Raw genomic sequence first — 23328 nt, forward strand, 5'->3', positions numbered from 1 at the left:
TGTAATAAGATAAAATGAAAAGTGAGTCTCTTGTTCGTGAGTAAGAGGTTAGCTTCACAAACTACAGGTATGATGCCGGACATCTATGATGCCCTTTTGCCTACGATAGTTCAAAATTTTCGACAAATAGTAAGTCTTAGCACAAAACCGGTATGCAGTATGAGAAACGATTAAAAATCATTCATCTCTGTACGATTAGCATGTCTTGAAGAAAAGGGATGTTGACTTGAGAAGTAATATATATGAATAAAACTGAAGCCAGTGCTGAATGCACCTCTGGAAAGACAAACGTGGGGAACAAGTATAATGTCGCAATAACATTATGCCTTTGCCCACCATTAACACCTGCATCATGAAAACAATCATGTTAGACAATGTTCTAGGATGCATTAGCTATTACCACCTCTCACCACTTGGGGGAAGATTCAACTTCCCAGAAATAGTGTTTTGGTACAGCAGTGGATATCTACTATGTGATGTGCAATACCTGACATGTATTTACATTTCCCTAAAAGCTAAAAGTATCATTTTGCTACAATGGAAGAGTAAAAATAATGTGTTTCACTTTCTGACTTTCAGTAATAGAAAAAGATCAAAAAATGTTGTGTGAAAGAGCTGTTGGCTGTGGTCTAGCTCAAAACACTGTGCTCTAGAGTTTGCCCACGTCACACCAGACTCTGGCCACCAATTGTGGAAGTCGGCTGATAGGGACCGATGGCCAGTCATGTGACTGTGACACGTCATTTACTGAACCAATGATGTATGCTGGTGCACTCGCTCTGCCAAGCATGAAATTATTTCCTTTTTATTTTGACTTTTCATGTGAAATATCTGTGATGAAGCGAATGAATACAGTGTGGTAACTTAACTGGTGTGGCCTTTCTCAGGCAGAATATGTCAAGAGGGATGTTTAAGTGTTAAGATTTCCATGGGAAAAAAGTCAGGATTATTAGTTTGTAGCTGTGTCTGTGATGACCACAGATAAATTCTTCTCTATTATAAGTTTCTTTTCTCAGGCATTATCTCTCAATCTAGGACTGTTATACTCTGAAGATGGCTTCGAAAACATGAAGCTCTGGAAACTTTGTCTGTATTGAGAGTTCTGCCATGAAGAAATTGTGAGGTTGATGACGCATAACATACATTGCTACAGATAGGCTAAGTGGTTGGCAGTGAACACCTTCAAGAATGCTGTTAAATTTCTGATGGAACAAGATGCTGAATGAAAGTGAATAAGCCAATGCATGTATCGTCGTGTAACTAATGCTCCAGTACAAAGCTAAAACAGATGCCCTACACTGATCTCAGTGAAGGTTGTTACGCGAACTATTAAACAATGATAAGTTACTCTCAATGAGTATTCTCATGTTGCTCAAATAATTTGTTTATTGTAAACAAAAATCAGTTTTAAATGCCAGGTAAACATTTCTGACTGTACTGATGTTAGCCTCACAATGATGTAATGTTTCTGTTGTGGTAACAGCAGAGCCACAGCGTCTCCAGCCAATAGGTGATGTCTTCTCTGTGCCCGTGACGTCAGCACGTGGTGCTCATAGTGTGTTGGCTGCGCTTATAGTATGCGGATGCCCACCACAATAGAAAAAGAAAACATCGTCGATGATGAGCTGCTGTTCTCGTTGCCTGGAAGGTGGGTGTGCACCCTGATACTAATGACTTTGTCGCTGCTGGCTGACCTGTCACAGGGGACATTAGGAGTGTCCAAGACAACCGAGCACACCTGTGGACAACAAAGACACTGATTTAAGTGCTGGTGCCCATGCCACATAAGAGAAATGTCAAATTTCAAGTTTTATGCCAAAACACATAGACCTTACACATAAAGAGTAGAGGGAGGTGCATATCACAAGGAACAGTTCATCAAAAGGAGTCAGTTTCCAAGTATGAAACAAATTTTATACCGGAAACAATTATAACATTTTAGAAGTTTCGCCTCTTTAGCTGTTACCACAGATTTCAAACGTATAAGCTACAGTTTCTACATTTTAAAGTTATATTAGGGGCATCCTCACATATTAATCTTGTCATGTGGCTTTATGGTTAATGATACTTTGACATAGGTAATGATATAAATTAATTTTTGCCTAGTGAAGTTACTAGTGCCTATATTTTGTTAATTTTTGTTTGTTTCATTGTGCTCATAATGTTTGTTACTGTTTATACCATTAAGTTGCACCATAATATCCAAGAGTGTGACACTAGCTATGGATGAAACTGGCTAATCGCCTAACATCTCTCAGTACAATCTTCTCGTACTTCCAGCCATGTCAAGAAGTCATACTTCCATGTGTTTCTGGACAAGTTGCTATTAGCCCACTGTGAAGCAGTAACTGACTGTTGCCTGGTTGCTGTCCTCATCTTTACTTAGCCATGGAACCAGCTGCGGCTAAGGCCATCCACATAAGACTTTGAGGATATAGCCTTGGATACAACTCGCAGAAAGTTAAGTTGCTCTTACTACCTTTTCTACAACTCATTTGCTGTCTGTTTCTTTTACAGCAGAGCAATTCAAAGATGATGTCTTTAGACAGATGAATGATGTAACTAAGTACTGTAATAATTTACAAATTATCAAGGTCCAATTTTTGAAAGAATATTGGTCTACAGCAATTCAGTGATAACTGCTCATACACTTCTGGATCGAAGACTAGTTCAACCTGTCCAGGGCACAATGAAGGCAACCTGTAAGTACTGATGTGGGGTGGCTGTACAGTTGTTGTTGTGGGTATAAAACTTTTGTTACCATTCTGTGTTTGGTGAGAACTTGTAGCACCACTCCATGATAATTACAAGAATTATGAACGTTTTCTTGAAAGAGTCTAATATTCTCATGGCCCTTACAGTACAGTGCAAAATATAACACAGGAGCTGTGGGAAGGTGGAAGACTCGTGCCACTTATGATGATGTGCACAGCAGGCAACAGAATTTCAATCATTCTGATGACCAATTTTAAGTAGAAAACTGGCAAATAATAGTGAGGAACATAAATAAAGTGTATATAGCAGCTGCCACAGATGACCTTGGTGGAGAGGAGGTGCACTCAGTGGGGGAACAAGATTGCTGAATAGCTTGGTTGGGCAGCTGATGGAAAGTTCTATTGAACTTTGTAAGAATGGAGAAACTAATGAGTGGGGGAGACATTCCTGCACCACTGAGTGTATGTGAAGAGTCACCTGACTTGCACCCCAGTTATTATTATGACATAACTGACGGATTAAATGCTACTGGTACTATTGGGATAGTGTGACAGTTTGACAAAAAGCAACTGACTGGAACAGGAACAATAAGAAGTAAAAATTCGTTGATGTGGCAAGTGTGAGGACTTCAGGCTCCAGAACAGTATATGAAAGACTGCAAGGAAGCAAGCACTTCTGAACTGCAAGGGAGAGAATTCAAACAAGAATGTTCATTACAAAACACAATAGTGCCTCTGGACAGCACTAATATTATTTATAAATTCGTATTTGATGGAGATGCCAAATATGACTGCCATCAAGGTTGGACAGCACTCATGCAGTGTGCTTTTAGACTCCCACACTCAATGGTGAATAGGAAGAGCAAAGATAGAAATTCGATGCCTGTGACTGAGTTGGGTAAAAAAAAGCCAAAATAAAAGAGTTGTTTTGTGGGGGAGAGCTGGTGCCCATTTCAGCTGATGTCAATCCGATTGTAAAAGTAGCAGTAGGTGGCTTAGAAAGTGAGGTACTGGTTGACAGCTGTTCACAGATTTCAGTGACTTCACCTAGCAAAATGAACACAGTACTACTGCTGACCTATAACGTTAAAATTTTTGGTGCTACAGAGATGGTGTCCAAAAACAATCCAACATGAAGTCAAACTACTCTTGCAGTTCAAAGTTGTGGTCACAGAATTGCACACGTTAGAGAATTCAGAAACTGTGTTAACATGATCATAGGTATCAATTCTTTAATATAAATTGTTGTGATGTAAATGTCGAGCGGTGTTGTATAATAATGTACATGCAGTGCTAATGTTGGTAATACGCACCTGTGTGTGGTTTTTCTGTATATTGTTGTTCTTGTTGTACGTAGTTTGTGTTGAACCGGTACCTAATAAACCATGTGTATTTCCAAATATGCAAATATTTATTTTTCTAAGAAAATCTCAGCAGGTTATGGGCCCAGGTGTGTGTTAAAAGGACACTTGTACAAAAATAATAATGTAGCTCTGTGCAAAAGGTTTTTAAAGTTATCTCCAAGAAGACGTTTTTGAAGTTGTTAATTCCATGCAACCACGATGGATTCAAGGAGAATTATCAACATCGGAGTTGTGGAAGACAAAACAAATTGGAACATTTGGAAATACAAAATAAGTATTTGTCTATGAGGAATTCCTGGTGCACTTGATGTTGTGGAAGGCAGGACAGTGAAACCTAGTATTATTTCTGAAAGTGCTACCGTTGAACAAAGGGCGATCTATAAAAGTGCTTTAGAAGCTTTTAACAAAGCAGACAGCAACGCTCTACTTGTTTTGACTACAAATATGTTGGAAAAAACTTAGCAGAAAATAATGCATCTAAATACAGCGTATGAAGTGTGGACAGAATCACACAAAATATTTGGTGGTGTCTCTGAAGACAAAGTTTACAACCTTTGTTTGGAGTTCTTTAGTTACAAAAAGGCTCCTGAAGATGATATTGTGACACATATTTCCTAACAGAAATATTTGTGGAGTGAATTGAAACCAGAAATGACCAAAGATATCGTAAATAATTCAGAAATGCCTGATTTGTTTTTGATTTGTAAAATATAAGGTACACTACCAGAAGACTATTTTTTGTTTAAATCTAGTTGGATGCTAACATATAGAGAGGACAGAACAATTGATAATTTAACAAATCAATTGTGTGCATATGAAGACGCTCTGAGTACAAGGGAGGGTGATTTTAGTAAACAAGAAGCCCTCACTACAGACTCATCAAGGCTGTCATTTCAGCAAGTAAATCCAACAGAGAAAATGAAGAAAAAGAAATTAATATAAACCTAATCATACAATTAAAGTGTGCAGAAAGTGGGCAGCGGATGGCAAACCTCCAAAACCAGCTACCACAGATACAAATATGCTACTTCTTGCTATGACATCTTCTGTGATGAACTCTGAATGTAGAAATGATGACTGGTATATAGACAATGGTGCAACAAGTCATATTACAAATGACAGGAATTGTTTCAAAACATTTCAGCGTTTTCTAACAAAACAGTCAGTTACTACAGCTAATGGTGACATAATTGAAGCAATTGGAAAAAGGTTCAATGGACATTGAAGCAGCAGTTGGAGGAAAATGGAACAGAATTACCTTGACAGATGTATGGTATGTACCTCAGATTCACAACAATCTATTCTCTGTTCTTGCAGTAAAGGATAAACATCCAGAAAGTAAATTCACATCAACTGCAGAAATTTGTCATCTTAAGATTGATAATGTTACTAGATTGGCAGTTGTCTGTGATTGCTTTGTAGGCCTTTTTAAACTTGCTGTAAGAAATGTGAAACCTAGCTCCCTCAGCGCAGTTAATACCGCTAGCAAAGACAATACGTTGCAACTTTATCATGAAACATTTGGAAACCAGAACAAGCCGCCATGTGAAGTCTGTACTTTGTAGCGAGTTAAATAATGAGGTGGAAATGGATAGTGAACTTTGTGAAGGCTGTATTTATGTCAAGGCTCTTCGTTTACCATTTGGTAACAGAAAGAGGACAGCAGAACCAGGTGAACTTATTCACGCTGATGTATGTGGTCCGTTTCAAGTACCTTCTGTGTCAGGGCACTGGTATTTTGTTCTTTTCAAAGATGATTGTACAAAGTTTACGGCAACATATTTCATACAAGAAAAGTCTGGAGTTGCAGAAAAGTTAAGGCAGTTCATAGCTGAAGCAAAAGCTGCTGGACATACCATCAAGGAACTTCTGAGTGATAATGGGAAAGAATTTGACAACAAACAAGCAAAAGAGATTCTTCACAAAGAGGGTGTAATTCAACGCCTCACAATGCCTTACACTCCAGAACAAAATGGGTGCAGTGAAAGAGAACTGCACAGTTGTGAAACTGCCAGGGCCATAATGCATGCACATGCAAACATTCCACAGAAACTTAGGGCAGAGATGGTGAACACCACAACCTACATTCTAAACCGAAAAGGGCCTTCCAGTATTCCAGGAACATATTCTTATGAATTGTGGTATGGAAGGAAGCCTAGCCTGAAACATCCGCAGGTGATAGGCTCCACTTGCTATGCTCATATTCCAAAATAACAGAGGAGGAACATGGACCGAAAAGCACTGAAATGTGTCCTTATTGGATAAGATCACAATGAGGGTTACAGAATTTATTGTGGAGAGGTGTGCAAACTCATTAGGTCATGAGATGTCATCTTCGAGGAGAGGCCACTGAAGAGTGAGAAAAGTTCAACTCTTCCAGTGAATGTTTTCAGTCATCAGGATCCAGTACCTCAGACTGAAGACCAATGGTATTGATAGTGAGAGTGAAGAGGATGGCAGTTCCTTGGATGTAGATGAAGACCCTCAGGAGGAAGATCAGGAAGACACAAGTGCAGAACCTTTACCATGTCTGTGTGATCGGTTAACCCTCAGACCTCCACAAAAGTTTAATGATTATGTAATGAACCTCTCAATATCTTTCCAAGAACCAGAAACATACAGCGATGCCATGAAGTCTGTTCAAAACGATTTCTGGAAGGAAGTTATGGATTCTGAAATAAAAGCTCTTCAAGAAAATGGAACGAGGGATGCGGTTGACCTACCATATGCAAAGATGTCCATTCGTAATAGATCGGTGTATAAAGTCAAACAAATGCTGATGGCTCAGACAATAAATTCAAGACAAGATTGGTGATTAAGGGTTATTCGCAGCAGAGAGGAGTTGACTATGAGCAGACATTCAGAGCACGTTCAGAGCACTGCTAAGTGTTGCTGCAAGGGAGAGCATTTATATTGATTTAAAAGAAACCATTTATATGCAACAACCTCAAGGATGTGATGATGGGTCTGGGAGAGTATGTTGCTTGAAGAAAATCCATACAGACTGAAACAGGCTCTGCATTGCTGGAATTAGAAGTGCAGTAATCATCTCACTAAACTGGGCTTTCTGAGGAGTGAAGCTGATCCATGTCTTTTTTGTGAGACAGTAAGGCTGTAAGAAAATATTCCTTGTGCTTTATGTTGATGATGGTCTGATTGCAGCTCACAGTGAACAGGAATTTGAAGACATTGTCAGTGATTTAAGAGAAGAGTTTAAAATTACTTCAGTGCCTGCATCATTTTTCTTAGGTCTGGAAATTGACCAACAAGAACGTGGAACTGTATGTGCAAGTCAGACTCATTACACAGGAAAACACCAGAGCATTTCAACATGAAGAACTGCAAGGCTGTAACTACACCCATTATAAATGACAATGATACAGAAGAAAGTCCTTGCAACTCTGAATTTCCATACAGTCAAGCTGTTGGAGTACTGATGTTTCTGATGTGTGGGAGACGTCCTGACATTGCATATGCTGTCAGTGTTGTATCATGAAATCAACAGATTGTGATGTAGTGAAAGTTAAAAGAATCTTACAATACCCGAGAGGCACAACAAATTATGGACTTTTATATAAAAACAATTCTAGGAAGCAGGTTTTAGAGTGTTCTAGTGATGCTGACCACATTGGTGGTGATCTTGGCTCTGGGCTCTCAACATCTGGTGTCCTTTGTCTGTACTCTGGGGTACCCATCACCTGGATTAGTCAAAGGCAATCTTCTGCTGCCATATCCGCAACTGAAGCTGAGGTTGTGGCTGCCAGTGAAGCTGCTCAGGAAATTGTCTGGATCAAGAAGCTTCTGACAGAATTGGACCAATTGGAGGCAACACCAGTTCTGGAGGTTGACAATGAAGCTGCTATCTGGCTTGCCCAGAATCCCAAGTTTCACTGAAGAACGAAGCATATTCATACAAGGCATTTCTTTGTTTGTGAACTATTTAGTGCTTATGAAATCATAGTTGCAAAAGTAGATACTGTAGAACAACTTGCTGATATACTAAAAAAGCCTCTGTTTTCGATTAGATATCAGTATTTATGTAATAAGATTAGACTTTGCAAGTTATTAAATAAGGGAGAGTGTTAATGTATTTTACATCTTTGGTGTTCTTTAATAACTAAAGTCAGTATTTCATGTTCAGTGGTTAGTAATATGCACCTGTGTGTGGTTTCTCTGTATGTTGTTGTTGTTGTTGTTGTACGTGCTTTGTGTTGAACCAGTACCTAATAAACCATGTGTATTTCCAAGTATGCAAATATTCGTTTTCTAACAAAATATCAGCATGCAGGAAAAGGCAGTCATCAGATCAGCGTAGTTAAACACTGTCAGAGTGAGCTAGAACTTGGACGGTCTGTTGAGCTCTGTTGGTAAGTGGGGTGTACTCAGCCCTTGTGAGGCAAACTGAGGAGCTACTTGTTGGAGAAGTAGCAGCTCCGGTCATGTAAACTGACTAACGGTCAGGAGTGCGATGTGCTGACCACATGCTCCTCCACATCCATATTCATTGATGCCTGTAGGCTGAGGATGACAAGGCGCCCATTTTGGTACCACTAGAACTTCATAGCACCTGTTCATGCTGAGTTTACTTAGGAAAAGGCAGTAGTAACACAATTTTTTTAGTAAAAGGAGCCATTTCTGGGAAATTTTGAACTTCCAAGTAGGACCAAAAGTTGTACCAAAAAAGAAGTATGAAATATAAGTTATATAAGTTTATATTGTTTTGGAGTTCAAAGGGAAGCAGAAAAAGGATGTAAGAGTTATCCTCTGGAAGGAGGACCAGAAACAGATCCGTGGAAAGTTGATGAAGGGATGGTGGATGAGGCACATTAAAAAGGGTATGAGGTTTCCTGCTCTATGGGAAACTTCACAGTGAGGCGACTGTGCGTACTTGAGCTGGGTAGAACAATGCATTCTTTCCTTCTTCTATTCTCTTCCTCTTTTGTTTAATATATTGTTGATAATCTTCAGTATGTGCATATAGACAATTGAAGTGGGGAAGTCATTAAAATAGCAAGAGAATATGTGAAGTAAGTCAATGGTTGGATACAGGATGTCATGAAGGTATCATGATAAATGTAAAATCCCAAAAGTAGAACAGTGTGAATAGAGTTTTGAAATACAGAGAAAATAACAAGGGGGACATGAAGTGAAAACAAGACAAAATTCTGGGTAAATCACAACATTGGAAGTAACACTCTGATATACAAGTATGAACAGTGTTTTTATGGTTTAAGTAAAATAGGTTACAAGAGGAATAAATATAATACAAATGTTACTTGGAACTAAAGTAACGGTGCGGAATGTATAATATATACGATTGCAAGCATCTGATGTTAAGAAGATGAGTGATTTGTGTCACAGACAGGTGTGTGACCTGTATATTTTATGTGATTGGCTAAGGAAATAAGAGACTGAGCAGTGTGGAGCACCAGAATAGGTGGACTCAGGAGTGTAAATATAAAAAGATCTAGTGATTGAGTAAATGTAGCAAATGCAATCAAGAAAGTATCATTTTCAGTCTATGAAAAACAAAAAAGTACATTAATAGACAGGGAAAAAAGTCTATGGAGTCATGAGTGGTATTCCTTGGACAGAGTAAATCATAATGAGCAATAATGGTAAGCTCGCATCACTAAAGTCATGACTAAAATTATTCTGAAAGTATTTGGAAAAAGCAGCATAACAAATTAATCTGTGTGTAGTTAGAAAACAACCTTTGTTACATGGTGTGGAAAATGGTACCATTCAGGTGTCATTGTGAGGCTTATATTCTGAGATATATGAACCTAGCTCACATCTTGAGAAAGAGGGCTCTGGAGTAGCAATTGAAGTGGACCATGGTGTTGATGAGAAAGAAGGTGTCATGGCAGACATGGCAGACAGCAATACTCTCTTTTGTCCCATGTCTAGGGTTACATCTCAAGGTGGAGGATCATAATCACTTACCTCATATCTTATAGGTTAACACACCAGCACTAGCATGTGAAACTGGGTGGTGAAGTTAGATGCGAAGTGTTAAGTGGTACGACAAAGTAACTGTCATAACACTACATACATAGCATAAAGAGATACTCTTACTGAAATATGTTGTATTGGAATTAACTGGTGTTACTATCAGTGCATGTTTTCTTAAAATATATAGTGTTAAATGTTGGGGGGTGTTCTAAAAACTGGTAAGACTTGGTAAAGGAAATGAAAATGCCAGAATTGAAGGCTGTGAACAGTTGGGGCCAGGAGAAAATGTGAGAAAGTAAAATATACCTACATGATGTAGAAATAAAGGAAAGAGAAGTTTATCATGTACCGATATTCAGAGCTCATGGAAGTTTCAAAAACAATGTGAGAAGATTGAGACATGGCAGTGGTAGATTCTTCCACTTTGCATGCTCAGCAAACTCATAGCTAATCTCTCGATAAATTAAAATAATGAAGGACAGTGATAAGTATATGCAGTCACAGGATGATGGACATACAATTTGATTACAGTAAGTTTTGTGAAAACATGCTTTGTGATTTGAGAGTTAGATCTCAAGATATATCAGTTTCAACTAAGCACTGACATTAGAATTTGTAGGACCACTTGAAGGCAAGAAGCTATCATTGTTGCATAGGGAGGAAAGGGAGGGGGAAGGGGGGACAAGGGCACCACGTCATTAGGGCTGGCAGGACAGCATAGTTGCTGAAAGTTTCTGGAGAGCTGACATAAGGTTTCGCTAAGGCACAAACAATTAGTAAGACTGAATTTCTGAGGATAGATATCCCTTGGAAATTAGTGAACAGATGAGTCCAAGGAAAGGACAATCAAGGAAAGAAAAATAGTACATCCGAAAAATGCATTTTACGACAGTAAAAATGAAACGAAAATTTTTCAGAGAGTTTTGCTAAAGAGTATCCACTGGAGAAAACAAAATAGGACACTGCAGTTTTCATAGACAAATAACTGATAAAGTAGCTTGTCTGCTGCCACAGCAGCCTCATATGTTCTAAGTAAGACAGACAGGCCATTGAATGGAAGAAAATGTCTTGGGGCTTGGCTGATGTCGGACCTACTTCAGACTGTAATCTGCCTTGGTTACATCATCCACATAGGCAGTCTTTTTAGTTGCTGTTTCAATATTTATTTTTCCTAGTGGCAATATCTACAGACTTAGATGGAGGTAGTTTAAGTGAACAAAGCATATGGGAGGCCATACATCATGACTCAACCAACTGTCGGTCAGTGGGTTGAGACCTTCATTGGTATACTGGCTCATTGTTGTAACAGGATGTTGACGATGGCCATGTGGTTGAGTCCAGGTTGTTAGTGTGATTTTTGTTCTGAAGAAATCATGTGATTTTATTAAAGGCAGAGTCCAAAACTTTCCTAAGAGCCACATGGCACAACATCAAAGGGATTTTAAGGTTATCTATGAGTATCTAAATACGACACAATGGGATTGTTTTGTATCCATATTTGTTTGTCTCCCAAACTCCCTGAATTCAGATAAGTACTGTTCTCAATTTTGCATAAATGTTGTGCATTCTTAATGTCAACGTCATTGGCAAGTAAGGGGCCTCAACAAAATAGTTGATTTTATCAGATAGTCTGTTCTTTCTGTGTTGGTACACTGACCCTTTTGCGAGTGTTATTGTAGTCATGCAAGATTCAGTGATGTGTGCAGACTGGAGTGCAGCATAAAAAGAACTGCCTCATAGGTACGGATTGTGTTGCTGGACTTAAGGCATGCAGTCTCTTAACGTAGGTCTATGATAAAATGAAATTCTGCACTCCTGTTAGATTGTCAATTACCGTCACATGCAAGTTGTTCCATATTATGTTACCGTACTGTGTATTGTCTTGGTTGTTTCTCTCTGTGCAGTCCAGTGTACTTATTTGTATTAACATCAAATTGATGAAATATGTTCACAAAATAACCAAGAGAAGGTCAGTTTTTAGTTCTTAACAAGCATGAAACAAAAATTTGTTTAATTCACATACTGTGTAAAATCTCTTATGTCTGTAAATAAGTAAAAATCTGTTCTTATTTTTAAACACACCCAGTGTTACATTAAACTTGTTGAAACTGGTGAAATTTTCCTGTTTGTAAAAGTTAACTTCTTGAAAACTAGCAGTCATAAAGCTTTGGGCAGCGGAAATGATAACAGTGGGATATGACAATGCCAAGCTCCAAATGGTGCGCTGGAGGCAATACCAGTGCAGCATGCTAGTTGTCAGCAGCCAACTGCTTTAAACTTGACCATATATGTCTTCTTGCCTCTATACACCCAAGATCCATATAGCATGTAGGAAGGTAGGAGATGAGGTACTGTTGGAAATGGACCTATGAGGGGCCATCATGAGTTGTGCTTGCATAGCTGAGTCAGTAGAGCACTTGCCCACAAATGGCAAAAGTTCCAGGTTCACGTACTGGTCTGGCACACAGCCTTACTCCACAGGAACTCTCAGATCAGTTCTTGCTCTCCTGCACAGTGAGAATTCATTATGTCCTCTCCAAGGCAGGCCATTCTCACATGTGTCATAAGGCCTATAACATCTATCCCTCAAATAATAGTTACCAATAGGTGCTGACATAAAGAAGAAATTGGTGCAGGAACAGCTCTTCATTGTGTCATTGTGCCCCTCATCAATAGTACTCCATGTCCCAATATATGAGGTATATATTATACAACTGTTATGTTTTAAATGTAATCTCACTGTGTCACTACATTTACACAATTAAGGTTGCTGGGAACAAAACATGAGACAAACCTGAGCAGTATACAATAAAAGCATATGGGTGATACAGCAAGAATGCATTTATGCATGTTGACATCAGCAAATACAACAGGACAACTTTGGCAGTTTCTTTACAAGCCTTTAAGATTTTCCACAGTAGATGCATTAGCTTTGCTGTGAATGTATTTATTGTAGAACATTTGACAAAGGCAACTGGAACAGCATGCAAAAGAAAATACTCTGTAATGAGTCACTAGATACCAATGATTGCTTATATCAAAACCTTCACTGGATAAAACTCACTGATCTTTGGAAACTTGTCAGCATAGACAGGATTCAAACCACCTAATTGTGTTTCATTGGAGAGCTGGTCACAGAGGCCATGATAATAATTAAGAATCTATTCTCTGCAAAATGGGTTTTTATTATTTCAGAGCCTCATTGCTCACTATTTTTTTAATGAGACAGAAATTAGCATCATCAACAATTTTACGAACATTGATTGTTTGATTTTTATTAATGCACACCACTGCTGCATCTCTGAGATTTTGTAGAAATGCAGTGTCTGCCATAGACAGAGGTCATATTGGATGTGGTATACAATGAAATTAGTTAAGGCTTTCACTTCTCTGAGAGACAGATGTGCTTGTCTTGCACTGAATGACTTTTGAAATTTCTTACATGGCTATGCATTCAGAGTTAATGCCCTACACCGATGCTAACAGCATGCATCCCAGTAACAGCAATGCATTCATGTGTGAAGTCACATACAGTTGATAACCTATTAGTGTCATTTTGATCAGGGGCATGGAATTTGGGATTCTGGTCTGCTACTCATTTTGTTTACTTAGTAGCATTTCACTTGCAAGTGCTGGAATTTCCAACACTTAATGCAACATACAGAGCTGAGAGAGATCACGGAAAAACAATGTAGGATACACTAGATGCTGAAGAAAGATACCTTGAAACAAAGGCAAATGCTTTTACTTGAGGTTGACAGATGAAGTGAATGTGTCATTGCTTACTAGGCCATTCATTCTTTTCATTGTGTTTATACATGCTGTACTGAAATAAAACTTTCACAGTTGTGAAACAACTTGAGGTGCTCATAAACAACAAAAGTAGATGAGAAATTGACACTGCACACTTATTGAAAATTACCTATCAAACTATTAAGTTCTATTTGTGCTTGCACAGGTTAAGATGAACATTAAAGATTAGCTGGAAAGCTTCTACTTTATGGGAAGAAACCATTGTTAATACCACAGTTCTCTTATTACTGCTTCTTGCCTTGAATTTACAGAATTCTAGTTATAATTATCACAGAACAAGTCTGCTTTCAAGCAACACTTTTAATCACTTTTTCGCAGAAGAAGCTGACTTGCACTGTGGTGTAGTGGTTATTATACTAAACTATTGAATGGGGGGTGCTGAGTTCAAAACTCACCTGCAGTATACCATTTTAATTTCTATATTCAGTTTGAGTACATTCTAGAAGTATCCACAAATGTCAAGAATCATCATACTGGAATGTTCTATACATGTGTGTGTGTGCGAGTGTATACCTGTCCCTTTTTCCCCCTAAGGTAAGTCTTTCCGCTCCCGGGATTGGAATGACTCCTTACCCTCTTCCTTAAAACCCACATCCTTTTGTCTTTCCCTCTCCTTCCCTTTTTCCTGATGAAGCAACCGTGGGTTGTGAAAGCTTGAATTTTGTGTGTGTGTTTGTGTTTGTTAGTGTCTCTATCAACATACCAATGCTTTCATTTGGTAAGTTACATCGTATGTGTTTTGGCCAAAGGCTCTGAGCTCTTGTACGTGCAAGTGCTGAATAAATCTTCTTTAAGTGAAGTAAGTGTCCATCATTCATCTAAGTACACCTTCTTCTACATGACATTATTCTGGTGGAAATGCTGGGTATTGGAACTTGTGACGACACAGTTGCCCCCATCAGGCCACAACAGAGCCACCGTTAATGTGGCGAGAAACCTGAGTTTGGGCCATATTCAACAGATTGCAATCTACCGGAGACAGAAGAAGAAGAGGATATTACAATGACAGCGACTGTGTGCCACCACATGAGACATCCTTCTGGGTTCTCTGGTGATGATGGCCAAGATCCAAACAAGTGGCTGAAGGTATATGAGCGTTTGGCCAAATTTAACAAATGGGATAACATTGTGTGTTTGGCTAACGTATTTTTCTACTTGGAGGGTACTGCCAAGCAGTGGTATGAGAACAACGAGGAGAAGTTAACAAGCTGCGAAGTATTCCGGGTGGAACTGCGCAAGTATTTCAGTGACACACAGTGACAGAAAGGCAAGGCTGATGATAAATTAAAGTGCAGGGCACAGCATCCACAAGAAACTACTGCATCCTACATTCAAGACAGCTTCGAGCTGTGTAAAATAGTGGATCCTAGAATGAAGGAGGAAGATAAGGTTGCACATATCATGAAGGGTGTTGCTGAGGACATGTATCAAGCCCTACTCCTGAAGGAGGTTTCGACAGCAGACGACTTTATAAAATGGTGCCAGTATATTGAGACAATGCATCAAAAAAGAATTACATGCAAGAAGTTTGAACGGCCAGATTAGCACTGTAGACTATCAACCAATAAGCCAGAGAGCATACCATGTGTCAGCAACTGAACGTCAAATAATTTGCGATGAGATAGAGAAAATGACGAAAAACGACTTCATTCAACCTTCGCAGAGCCCATGGTCATCACCAGTGGCCCTTGTCAGGAAGAAGGATGGCAGTTGGTGCTTTTGTGTTGATTACAGGAAGCTTAATAAGATAACTAAAAAGAACGTTTACCCTCTTCCACAAGTTGATGATACACTAGATGGTCTGAAGGAGGCTAAGTTTTTCTCAACCATGGACATGTACCCGGGATACTGGCATATTGAAGTAGATGAGGCTGATCATCATAAAACTGCATTCATCACCCCTGAGGGCCTGTATGGGTTTAAGGTAATGCCATTTGGTTTGTGTAATGCACCAGCAACTTTTGAATGGATGATGGATAACCTTCTACGTTACCTGAAGTGGACGATTTGTCTTTGTTATTTAGATGACATTATAGTGTACTCAGAGACATGTGATGAACATATCAAAAGAGTGAGGGCTGTTCGTAAGTGTCTCCAACAAGGCAGACTGAAAGTCTGTCTTTGGAGCAAAATAAATCAAAATACTTGGACACCTAGTGTCAAACTACGGTGTGTGGCCAGACCCAGAAAAGGTGAAATCTATAATGGAATTTCCTATTCCTAAAAGTATTAGAAATGTGGGAAGCTTCCTCATATTATATTCTTATTACCATTGTTTTATCAAAGACTTTTGTATCAAAGCCAGGCCACTCCATGAGTTGTTAAAAGCTGATGCTAAATTTATCTGGGGTGGTGCTCAACAAGATTCTTTCAATGTGCTGTGAAAAGCTCTGAAGACTGACCCTGTAATTGGTCTGTATGATGAGAGAGCACCTACAGAACTACACACAGATGCCAGCGGTTATGGGCTTGGTGTTGTTCTGGTGCAAATTTCGGATGGAAAAGAGAAGGTTATAGCCTATACTTCTAGGGCACTTACAAAAACTGAGAGAAACTACTCAACTACAGAAAGAGAATGACTTGCTGTGATCTGGGCCATGTGCAAATTTTGACAGTATCCCTATGGAAGGCCATTCACAGTTGTTACACACCATCATTCATTTTGTTGGTTGACAGAATCGAACAGGACGACTCGCCAGGTGGGCACCATGTTTTCAAGAGTATGACATTACCGTAGTGTACAAAAGTGGAAGAAAACACCAAGATGCAAACTGCCTCTCAAGAAACCCTGTGCAAGACCATCAAGGCTTGGTGAAGATAGTGACTGTCTCACTACACTTAAGGATCTCTCTGCTTAGCAGAAGGAGGACGCCAATATATCTCAAATTATGCTTGCCCTAAATCAGTCAGAGGATGTGAAAGGACAATTTAAGGTAGTTAATGGATTACTTTGCAAGAAAAACTTTGATCCGTTTGGAAAGAGGTGGCTACCAGTGATTCCTGAACACATGTGCTCAGATGTTCTACAGAAATTCCATGACACACCTGAGGCTGGACATTTAGGATTTGTTAAGACATACAATAGAATCCGCAAGAGATTTTTCTGGCCAGGTTTATTTAGGAGTGTCCGTCACTATGTATCGTATTGCAGAGAGTGCCAGAGGAGAAAGGAAGTTCCTCAGAAACCATCTGGCCAACTCATACCAATTCCACCAGCCGAAACACCTTACCAGCATGTTGGGATTGACCTCCTTGGATGATTTCCAACGTCTGCTAGTGGAAATAGATGGATTATTGTTTGCACTGATTATCTGACACACTATAACATTACAAAAGCTGTGAAAACAGCTGAAGCATCCGAGGTAGCCAAATTCATTGTGGAAGACACTGTATTAAAACATGGTGGCCCAAGGTCGTTAATTACAGATCAAGGGAAAGTTTTTCAATCGAATCTTGTGACAGAGATAAGCCGTCAGTAACATTAATCATCACATGATGACTGCCTACCATCCGCAAATTAATGGGCTTACTGAATGCCTTAATAAGACCTTGGACAACATGCTATCAATGTTTGTTAATGTTGAGCAGAGCAGCTGGGAGGGGGTGCTACCTTTCGTGATGTTTGCCTACAACACCGCAAAACAAGACACCAAAAGATTTACGCCATTTTTCCTGGTGCATGGGCGTGAGGCGACTATGACAATGGACATTGTGTTTCCATTACATCTTATGGTGTGGACGATGACCACATCAGCCAGGTGTTAACCAGATCTGAGGAAGCTTGGCAGTTAGCTCAACTCTACATGTTGGAGGCTCAAGAAAATGATCGCTGAAGGTATGATGTGAGCTACCGCCCTGTTGTCTACCAGCCTGGTGACCTCGTTTGGATCTTCACTCCGGTTCAGAAGATTGGTCTCTCTGAGAAGCTCCTCAGGCCCTAATTTGGACCTTATAATGTTGTAAGACAGTTGTCTGATGTTACTTGTGAAGTTGAAGATTTTGACCCCGACGCAAGATTAAGAAAGATCAGAGATACGGTCCAGGCCCTTCAAATTCCTACAAGGATCATGCTATCCAGGGTAAATTCAAAGTTCTGGTGACAGGCAACAAGCAGAAACATGATGAACAGCGGAGTGGCAAAAGAAGTTCTAAGAAGATCACCGCCAGGGTAAGCATCAGTCATCGAGGGTCAGGGTGTGCAGTATCGATGACTCGTTCCCGGACTAGGACAATGTAACACAGAGATGCAGTTCTCTTAAGGAGGGAGCAATATCACAGAACAAGCTGAGTAGTACTGTGGTGTAGTGGTTATGATACTAAAATGTTGAAAGGAGGGTGCTGAGTTCATAACTCATCTGGATTGTACCATTTTAATTTCTATATTCGGTTAGAGTACATTCTAGAAGTATCCACAAATGTCAAGTATCACTGTACTGGAATGTTCTGTAGTTGTACATATACTTTATGTGTTCTAGCTGGAGGCAGTCCTCTCCCCACTCTTATATGTAGAAGTGCTGAATAAACCTTCATTAAGTGAAGTTAGAGTTCATCATTCATCTAAGTATACCTTCTTCTATATGACAGTATTGTTCTGAACAGAAGTTTTTAATCTACACAGTGGCAACGACTCACTCAGTGATTTGCACCCCATAAAATTACCAAATGTTAATTATGTGATATGTGAAGATAACCAGAAAGTCAAAACTGATAGTAAATAATGAATTATTTATCAGCAGCTCTCAGCAGTTTTGCGAGTATAATTTTTTTCAAAGGCAGTGCAAAAGTTACAGTACAGCTGGTGTATGACTGCCACACTAGTGGCTCTGCCTCAGGTAGGATAAGGTATGCCTGGGAAGATAATGGGAAGTTATGTGCTAGGTAAGAACTTAGAACTGATCTTGCACCTGGGTTTTTTGAAGGAACAGAATCCATTTGGAGATGGGTTGTATTTAAAGTAGAATAATGATGGAGCAAGATATTTTTTAGCTGTGGTGGATGGTGGAATACCACTTTGGGAGGAGTGGGAAAGAATACAGGTAGAATGTATATCTATCCCGAAACCAAAGATGCACTTTTAATAATGTTAATCAACAACATATTTATATTTCAACAGTGCCAATGTCAGTTCCATGTTAAAATTAGGACGCAAAATAGAAATCTCACATTCAGTCTGTGTTGGGAAAAACCAAGTTACATCAACTGAATATTACAGCACCACACATTAGCATACGACCTGATACCAAATGTCTCACATCACTGTATACTTTACGTAAGTGTATTACAACTAATTATATCCATCATTGCAACAATAATGACACCTGTAAAGCTTTGATTAGCTAATTAAGTAACAGAGTGGTACTTCGAAAGTAATTTCTTGAACAAATTTTAAACAAACAACATAGTTTCATATTTTGATACAACCTATTTATGTAATAAAGAAACAACTTAACGATATGAAACTTCCTGGCAGATTAAAACTGTGTGCCCGACCGAGACTCGAACTCGGGACCTTTGCCTTTCGCGGGCAAGTGCTCTACCATCTGGTAGAGCACTTGCCCGCGAAAGGCAAAGGTCCCGAGTTCGAGTCTCGGTCGGGCACACAGTTTTAATCTGCCAGGAAGTTTCATATCAGCGCACACTCCGCTGCAGAGTGAAAATCTCATTCTGGAAACATCCCCCAGGCTGTGGCTAAGCCATGTCTCCGCATTATCCTTTCTTTCAGGAGTGCTAGTTCTGCAAGGTTCGCAGGAGAGCTCCTGTAAAGTTTGGAAGGTAGGAGACGAGATACTGGCAGAAGTAAAGCTGTGAGGACCGGGCGTGAGTCGTGCTTCGGTAGCTCAGATGGTAGAGCACTTGCCCGCGAAAGGCAAAGGTCCCGAGTTCGAGTCTCGGTTGGGCACACAGTTTTAATCTGCCAGGAAGTTTCATATCAGCGCACACTCCGCTGCAGAGTGAAAATCTCATTCTGGAAACATCCCCCAGGCTGTGGCTAAGCCATGTCCCCGCATTATCCTTTCTTTCAGGAGTGCTAGTTCTGCAAGGTTCGCAGGAGAGCTCCTGTAAAGTTTGGAAGGTAGGAGACGAGATACTGGCAGAAGTAAAGCTGTGAGGACCGGGCGTGAGTCGTGCTTCGGTAGCTCAGATGGTAGAGCACTTGCCCGCGAAAGGCAAAGGTCCCGGGTTTCGAGTCTCGGTCGGGCACACAGTTTTAATCTGCCAGGAAGTTTCATATCAGCGCACACTCCGCTGCAGAGTGAAAATCTCATTCTGGAACTTAACGATAATACCAAGTAATGTATTTGAATCTTAAGGAAATGTTAACTACAACATCTGAACTTTAATTAAAAAGGAAATCATCATTATATATATTTTCAGTTATCGTATCCAACATAAAACACTATTTTGTACAGAAAATCACAAAATCCAAGACAATCATTACTATTTATGGATATCAAGCAACACATTGGAGTTCATGAAAACATTATCAACAAAAGCCAATTTGTAATTAAGAATAAGATCAATATTTTATATTTTGCATTATTGGGTCAGAAATAAAAGATTATTTTACACTCTACAATACAAAATTCACAATTTCAGCCACAGAATATCTATCTGGCAATTTGTTTGATGTATAACTGTTGCAGCAAGAACTATTGTAATTAATTTTTTTAACTTTAAGTATTGTATTTGACTGTTTCAATAATTACTATTTTGTTTACTTGATTATTAAGAATATGTTTATATCTGTCAGCTGCAGAGGCAGGAGGTGAGAGATATTAGTTGTTGAGAGTTTTGTTATTTACTGTTGTGGAGTGGAGGAAATTCACAATAAATACCAAGGAGATGTAAAATGGTGTTAATTTTTAGAAAGCCTGGATTACAAAAATTATGATTATTCAGGCTGCAAAGAGAGATTTACACCCTGCATTCTACATGGAGGGTTGCTAAACATGGGATGAGTATTCCATTCTACTAAATTACTCATAGCAACAAATACTTGTTTGAAAGTTCATTGCTGGCCATATTTAGAGTGTAAAGATTCATGCTTGATTAGTAGATGGTATGCTATAAGTCCTAGATAAAGTCCTTGCAGTGGTGGTTCACTCTTGTCTCCCATTGGCTTGAAAAGGAAGCTCAAAGTTAGCATCTGCATCATATGAGTTACTATCACGAATCCTAAAACATTACAGAATTGGGTTTTTGTTGTTATGAAGGAGTATGTTTGAGTTTAGAAGCCTGATTGCCTCCTGGCTTGGTGTGGAAGACCAACACAGGGACAAGGTGGAGTTCCATACACTTGATCACTATAGGATGCTGAGTACGAAGCTAGGCTACTACAGGAAGTGGACTGAAATTCCTGAAAGGATTGTGGTGTTTGAGCCAGCTATAGATATGTGGCTGACTGGTGAAATGTCACTTTCCAGTGACAATATATTATTTATGAAAATTACATACAGAAGTGGTAAAAGTAAAGTACATGATGAAATCAAACTGTGCATCTTGATGACTTGAGTTCAGTGGAGTACTGCATGATATGGCGAAAACTTTAATTTTTAATGGACTTAGATCTTTATAGGTAATGATTACAAAACTTTTTAAATTATACTACTGGTAAACCAAAAATACTACTATCATAAACAATATGTCATATAAGGGCTGAACTGCAAATTGAACATGTATTGATATTGTTTGTCTGAAACTTATCTGGGTATAGAGTATCAATGATTTGATTAAAACCACTTAAATTGAACAGAATCTTATAATGTCAACATGTGTTACTCTGTGCCCTAACCCTTCATGTAAGTGTATTTGCAATCAGATATGCAACATATTTCTGTGCCAAATTAAGTTTATATTGTTTGATTAGGTTAGGCCTCTAATTAAATCAGCTATGATTCACATGCGGAGTGCTGTGAGAAAACCAAGAGCACCATATAAATGAGCAAGAAACTGTGCTAAGTTTTCATACGCAGTGCTTATGTATGTAGAAACATTTTCTTGTGTTTGCTTGTTTTAAAAGTTTTTCATGATAGCACCATATCATTTTTTTTTTTTTTCATTTCCAGTCTCGAGTCCATATGGATGAGCCTTATTCATCTTCTCCAGAGCTAAGTTATTTTTAATGAATTTTTGTCAAGAACCTCTGAGGAAATAGTTTGAGGAAAGGTTTGATGTGGCAGACAGATTCTTTAAAAAAGTAACAATGCTAGTCGCAGCAGTCAACCTGCTATAAATCTAAATGTATTTATTTATTCAGTTTCAGAGTCTGATACTTGCCCACAGGTAAAATGAATGCCATTCAATATCTCCTTTTGAGCTGAATAGAAACTGATGGGGAGGCTGAGATTTGGAATACAATGCTCCTACTGTTTCAGTGATGCAAAATATCAACCATCATTCCACTATTGCATCAAGAAAGACTTTCAGTCTTCAATGAACAGAAAAAAGGAAGTAACTGACCAGGGTGTCTGCTAAAAACCCAACCCTCCATTCACCCCAAATGATATTCTGCATATGCATGACTACTCTGGAATTCACACTTCAGTACTGGCTCAAAGCGTTCAGTTTACAACTTTCACACGCCATCTCTAATGTTTCACTATATAACAGTGCACGGGAAAATCGAACACTTAAATCTTTTCATGCGAGCTCTATTTTTATTATTTTGGTACAATGACCATTTCTCCCTCTGTTGGTGGGTGTCATCTAAATATTTTCACACATTGGAGAGAATGTTGTAGATTGAAATTTTGTCAAAAGATCTCAAATCAGTGAAAAATGCCGTTGTTTTAATGATTGCCAAGCCAACTCGCATATTATACCCATGACACTCTTTCCCTATTTTGCAATAATACAAAAGGAGCCACTCTTCTTTGAACTTCCTTGATGTCCTCCGTCAATACCATCTGGTAAGGATCCTATACTGCACAGCAGTACTCTTAGCAGAGGATGAACAAGCGTAGTTAGGCAGTCTCCTTAGCAGAGCTGTTGCATCCTCTAAGTGCTCTGCAGAAAAAATGCAGTCTTTGGTTTGTTCCTCACAACATTATCTATGTGATTATTACAATTTAAGTCATTTGTAAGTACTTAGTTAAATTGACAGCCTTCAATTTTGTCTCTTTTATAGTGTAACCGAAATTTAACTGATTCCTTTTAGTAATCATGTCAATACTTTTTATTACTTAGGGCCAATTGCTAGTTTTTGCACTGTAGAGATATTTTGTCTCAACCATTCTGCACTTGATTTTGGTCTTCTGATGACTTTACTAGACACTAAATGACACTATCATCTGCAAACAGCCCAAGAGGGCTACTCGGATTGTCTCCTAAACTGCTTGTAAAAATTGGGAACAGCAGAGGGCCTATGAGACTTCCTTGGAGAACACCAGAAATCACCACTGTTTCACACTATGACCTGCCATCAGTTAATCTGAACTACAATCTTTCTGAGAGGAATTCACAAATCCAGTCACACAACAGAG

General features: G+C 39.0%; 1 long non-coding RNA gene across 1 annotated transcript in view; it reads right to left on the bottom strand.

Moving 5' to 3' along the window:
- Positions 1-1689: 1689 nt before the first annotated feature.
- LOC124711810 overlaps positions 1690-23328 on the bottom strand; it is a 41410-nt gene continuing 19771 nt past the window's right edge. The window contains exon 3 of the long non-coding RNA XR_007005525.1: positions 1690-1738. This is a non-coding gene — a long non-coding RNA (uncharacterized LOC124711810). The remainder of the gene's footprint in view (positions 1739-23328) is intronic.

The sequence above is a fragment of the Schistocerca piceifrons genome, chromosome 8 (genome assembly GCF_021461385.2).
Source record: "Schistocerca piceifrons isolate TAMUIC-IGC-003096 chromosome 8, iqSchPice1.1, whole genome shotgun sequence".
Taxonomy (NCBI): Eukaryota; Metazoa; Arthropoda; class Insecta; order Orthoptera; family Acrididae; genus Schistocerca; species Schistocerca piceifrons.